Source organism: Protobothrops mucrosquamatus, unplaced genomic scaffold (genome assembly GCF_001527695.2).
Source record: "Protobothrops mucrosquamatus isolate PMUCROS unplaced genomic scaffold, P.Mucros_1.0 scaffold96, whole genome shotgun sequence".
In the NCBI taxonomy this organism is placed as follows: domain Eukaryota; kingdom Metazoa; phylum Chordata; class Lepidosauria; order Squamata; family Viperidae; genus Protobothrops; species Protobothrops mucrosquamatus.
The window spans coordinates 761,289-767,288 of record NW_015386471.1 but is presented as its reverse complement, the minus strand read 5'-3'; the positions used below and the strand labels follow the sequence as shown (position 1 = coordinate 767,288).

The 6,000-nt window shown below is 37.1% G+C and overlaps 1 protein-coding gene across 1 annotated transcript in view; it reads left to right on the top strand.

Annotated features, from left to right (window-relative positions):
- DPYD (dihydropyrimidine dehydrogenase) overlaps positions 1 to 6,000 on the top strand; it is a 518,537-nt gene that overhangs the window by 120,994 nt on the left and 391,543 nt on the right. The gene's annotated exons all lie outside the window — the stretch shown is intronic.

Below are 6,000 nucleotides of genomic sequence, written 5' to 3'. Positions count from 1 at the left end.
TAGGCCAGTCCTGCCTGCTGAAACAGCCATGTCTTGAGGGCGCGGCGGAAGGAGGGGAGATCCGGAATCACCCGGATCTCTGGGGGCAGCTCGTTCCAGAGGGTGGGAGCTCCAACAGAGAAGGCTCTCCCCCTGGGGGTCGCCAACCGGCACTGTCTGGTTGACGGCACCCTGAGGAGACCCTCTCTGTGGGAGCGTAAAATACCTTATTTCTTTTTTGTTCCCAATACATTATGCAGACTTTGTCAGATTTTTTGAAAAAAGACTTATATTACTGTAATAGAACACATTTGTGCTTCTACAAATTTGAAAGTTATAGAAGTTATGTTCTGGAATAACATATACGGTTCTGCAATGCCAGTCCATAGTCTTATCTTCTAACTTGAAAGAAAGCTGCACTGAATATAGTGATATTTGTGTTAGAATATTGTGCCTAGTAATATTCCGTTTAACCACCTTTGCAAACAACGAGCTGCATATTCTAGTTTATTAAACTATAATTTAAGCCAGCATGGTTCATTGCTTCTTTGCTTCTCTCTTTAAATGGTAAATAAGACAGAGGTAGTTTAACTTGATGTTTATATCTGGGATCACAGTTTATTGGTTAGAAACTAGCCAAGGTTCTTTATGAATTTAAAATTAATTTTATATCATCATCATCATCATCATCATCATCACCACTGTAGGATGAAGGACTGTTTCCGATCCATACGGTCCTGAGCTTTTTCCCCCCAATTGGGCCTGCAATATTTGCTGATGTCGTCAATCCATCTTGTTTTAGGTCTCTTTCGTGGACGCTTTTTATCAAGCGGAATCCAAATTTTACATATTGACTTATTAATGAGTAGAACATAATCTTAGGTTTGGACATCATTCACTCTTTAATGACAACCTGTAAGAAATCAGTTTGTTCCTTGTTAACTCAGTTTATAGTTTTATGAGCCATATGGTTTAATACAGTCTCGTTCAAAGTCTAAAAATGATAATGTGGAAAAAAAAAACTTCAGCAACCGGGTGCTCCAGTATAGGACACTGCTTGATATGAGCACACTTTATTCAGTGTTGTCTGGATCTTCTTAGAGAGAAGACTTTGCCAGGACAATAATTTTGAGCTTTTTGTGATTGAATCTTTGATCTTTTGTGGATTAAAATCTTCAATCTTTCCTAGATTATACCAAGACTAGCAAATGTCAAGGTTCCGACTAACGAACCCAACCAAGTAAACACCGACGAGACGATCCAATCTCTTTATGCAAAACTTTATTGAGTGCATCATTTGAATTGAAAGCAAAACCAGCTCTAGTTATTTCCTGCGCTAACCACTATAATTAAAATATACAATTCTCCCTCCCCCTATTAGTGCATGTCACATTGTCCAATCAAGTGTCAAAAGTTTGTTATGAGAAAGTGTCTTTGTGGGTTGGTAAACACCTGCTGAAACGTCCTTGGTTCACACGGTTGGATTTTTTGATGTCTGGAGTCTGCATTCCATTTTCCCCCTCCTCTCCCACCCTAGTGCATTGGCAAGCTAAGAAGCAGTAAGGATGGCAATATCGTGCACGCGCTTCAAGCTTGACAGCAAGTGTGTGTGTAGAAGGGACAAAAATATGCTCCTTTGTTTGCAGTAGAAGGCAGGGATGGAGAATAGAATTGGGGACTCTTTTGAAGACATTTATTTTCAGCTCCTTCTCTTATTGTGTTTATGTATACTGTCTTAGAAGGAAAGTTTCATTAAAATTAGACGGATCTACTTTTGAGCAAAGACCGCTTTGGGCTCATTGATGGATAATGATAGGCATTCCTTCTATCCTAATTATGTAGAACACAACCTTAGCGATGGAGTCTAGCAGGCATTCTATTGGGGGAAGATTGCATTATGTATTTGAAAAACCTACAGATCAGAAAATCTCTGCTGGGTGCATACATAATGTGTGCCGGAACCAGAGGAAAATCTAAATGGTAGGAGCATTTCCTGATAGAAAATGTAATTTCTTCTGGCCTAACAGTTATTGATCCAACATCTTTTAATAGGTTTTTCCAAGTAAAAACATTCTCATTTACATGCATATGATGTAATGCTTCCAAGTGATACATGCAAAGATCTGCCTCTGTCTGCTACCAATTATTGATGTCTGATTAAGACTGGCTTCTATTCTTTTGGTTACCAATGCGGTGCTTATTGGCATTTTGATAAAGGGAAGCATGAAACATCCTGTCCACTTAGATGCATGTTTTGCTGTGGAATTGCCCAACAGAAGGCATTTTGTAAACAAAGCATGAACAGGCATCTGTTAAATTAAAAACATTTACAAAGCATTCTAATATCTAAGACTCTTTTCATTCATGAATAATGGTGAGAACTGGACCTGTTTGAATAATTGTAACTCATTTTTGGTCCTATCTTGCAGGTACAGGCTTGGAATCCTGCTGCTTACTTCAGTTAAATCATCTTAGGAGAACCCGGCCCGTGTTGAGAGGGCTGTGGTGCTTGACCTAAGCCAGCTGACTGAATTCTTAATAAATATGAATATGTCTCGCTTGGTCTTTCACAGAGTTTAGAATTTAACGTAGTCGTTAACAGGAAGCAAAGCAAAAGGAATTAAAATTGAGGAAGAAAAGAGTGGCTGGGTAGGAAGATGGTTGTACAATGGAGTAAATAGATGCTTTTCAATTTCCCACTTTAGGGCTCAGAGGGTGAGGCCCAAAGTCACTCAACTTTAAGCCTAAGGAAGGACTAGAATCTGGGTCTCCCCTCTTTTAGCAAGCACATTAACATACACCTTACCGGCATTCTCTTTTTCTCTAACATATGCATATTTATTTATTTATTTATTTATTAAATTTATATGCTGCTCATCTCCCTGTCAAGGAGACTCTGGGCAGCTTACAAAAAAGTAAAAAAGATAAATATAGAAACAATTCAGTTTTGTGGGTTTTTTTTAAAAGAAACTATATAAAAATGGATGGCACTGGGATGAGATCTTTTTACCCCCATCAAGCATCTCTAGTGGTGGATGCCCACAGCAGAGCCCCAGACCAACTGGCAAAATCAGGTTTTGATACTTTTCCAGAGGGCCAAAAGGATGGGACCAGTTCTCACCTCCAGTGGTAGAGTGTTCCACAGGACCAAGGCCATAGAGGAGAAGGCTGTTCTCCTTCATCCCACCTACCAGAATTCTTTAGCAGATGAGGTCCATAGTAGGCGCTTTTCTGTGGGATGAAAGGAGCAGGTGAGTCCCATTGGATTGTTGGTCATTAGTCCTATTTATATGCTTATATGTGTAATTGTATAAGACAGTAAGGAAGTGCATGGTAGATATGGTTGCAATGAATGTCAGTTCTTGTAAAAAGTTGTTCGTCTATTGCACACAAGTTAGCAAAAAAGAAGTTTTAATTCACAGACAACTGGCTAGTTTTTATAGTGTTCTTTATATTTTGTGTCTTTTAATTAATATTAATATCTTTCATTGTTTTCGTGATCTCTGAAATAATTTAAAATAGTGCTAAAATATACCAGCCACAATGCTGTTCAGAATTTACTTGCTGTATTCTTCTTTAATTTGTTTGCTATATTATTCTTTAATAAAATGGTAGCTCGTGATGCATACTTCCCAGTGGTTACATAGGCCATGTAAACTGTACATAATAGGTTTAAATGCAATGAATAATGCATCTTGGCATAAATTTAATCACAATAATAACCCAGTAACAGAGGAAAACATTCAACATTTGAATTTACATAATGGAAGAATTCTAATGAAGATGCCACACAAGTAAATTAGTACATGAAAATTTGTCTTTTAACTGTTATATAATTAATTGGTTTTAACAAGAAAAAATAAACACCTGTTGAATAGGTTGCAGAGAACATTCTATCAATATATTAAAATGACTCTACATTTGCATGTGCTGATTTGGCATTTATAAGTAAATACCTTTTAAAATTTCAGCTTTAGTGTAAAAGACATCTGGTTTGATATTTCAACTTTCATCATGTACTAAAAGACTCTAACGTTCTGACAAATAAATTGAGTTATATTTTCATGCATTACTTCCTTTAAAATGACAATATATAACTTGATGGTTACCATCTAGATTAGCTAGAATGTTAATGTAAGGCAGTTTGCAAGAATGATGGAACAAGACCAGCCCACTCTCCATCTGTTTCTTTTTTTATCATTGTGCCCAAAGCTTTGAAAGCAACTTATTGCTTCACATATTTTAAAATTAATCTTTTCAACAAATATTTTATCAAAGCTGCTTAATAATTTCTTCCAATTTTCTGTTTGTCGTAAGAGAAAGTGGACAATTGAATGGAATGTATCCGTGAAGTATAAAAATGGAGAAGACTGCATGTGTATTTCTGGCTCTTTCTTTGTCTCCAGTAGTTGACCAGCTGTGAGTACAGCTGCTTCAAATAATTATAGATAACCAGTTATTTTCTTCCATAAATTTGGAATATTGATTTCTTACTGAACTCAAAATGTTTTCGTCAAACATGTGATACTCTTTAATGCTCCAGTCATACAGCATGTAGCTTGCCTTATTACAAGATTTTGTTATCTCATATGTTTTCATGCAAGCTTCTACTTCTACTAATTTAGCTGGTAGTTTCTATGATAGCAAGACTATTTTCTATATTTTTCAGCCTGGTTTATTTTCTTGTCTTGTTCGTGATTTTTAAATCAGACTCTTCTGGCTTTTAATCGGATTGAATTTTTGACTGAAGCTGGAATCTTCCTGTTGAAACTGCCATAGGAGCGAAGAACTTAAGAAAGGATCTAGGGCCTGTCCAGTGCTGGGGAAATGAGGAGATTCAGGCAGTTCAAATGAGTATAAAGATTTATTGTAAGCTTAAGCTCTCTACAAGAATCTGACCAACTATCCATTAGGGGAAATGAGCAGGAGGTAAGAGAGGCATTCAAGGTGGGCTGGACTTAGCTCTCTTGCAGGTACACAGGGCCTCGTGATTTATGATGTGTTTGACCCCTCCCTTAGGCTCAGCCTGGTCATGTCCTCCAAGGCCATTGCTACCACTTGTCAAGTCTATGGAGATTCTCAGTCATCCAGGTCATGGTTGTCCCAAATGTGCTTTTTCTAAAAGGCATCTGAACTTTGTTTTTCCTTGAAGAATTTCGCTTCTCATCCAAGAAGCCTCTTCAATTCTGACTTAACAGAGCTTAATGATTGTAAGGAAAATGGCAGACTCAAGTAGAAAATGGAAGCCTTTAGCCCTCATGCTTGATTAGAGTTTTGTAAGTTATAGTGTATGCAGCGTCTAATAGTCAACCACCCAAGCTATTGTCCGAAGGTCTCTTAAACCATGAAGCATGGAGACTGCAGAAATAGGTGGGTAGGCTAAGCATTTGAAGTAGCTTTCTAACTCCTTCAAAATTATTTTCCTCTTACATTTTTAATTAATATATCTAGTAGTCTTGCCCAGTATATTTAGTTGCTTCTCCTATAAAGTTCAGCCACAAATAGAAAAATAAAAATAAAAAGAAGGAAGAAAGTTTGATGAACGGAAATTAATTGCCTTCATGCTTCTCCAACGTATAGCTTCTAGATAAGTTGGATGATTTTTAAATTTTATTTATTAGATTTTTATCCTGCCTTTATTACATTTGTAAGTAACTCTAAGCAATGAGCATACATAATACTCCTTCCTCTTCCTCCCCCGTAAAACGCCCAGTGAGGTGGACTGGCCTAAAGAAAAGGGCTTTCATGCCTAAGGCAGTATTAGAACTTACAGTCTCCTGGTTCTAAGTTAGCACCTTAACCACCACACAAAACTATTTTTCAAGTAATTTCTTAGATTTCATATCAGTCCAATGTTCCAATCAGTGTGTTGGAAAAGACTGCTCTAATAAGAGCAATATTTAGTATGTCTTTCATTTCATTTCAGATTGCAAATTTGAGGGGGAGGGGTGGAATTCCTCGCTATATGTTTCTATATATTATAACTAATACGTTGGGAGATACAGCATTCAGATGTTGATG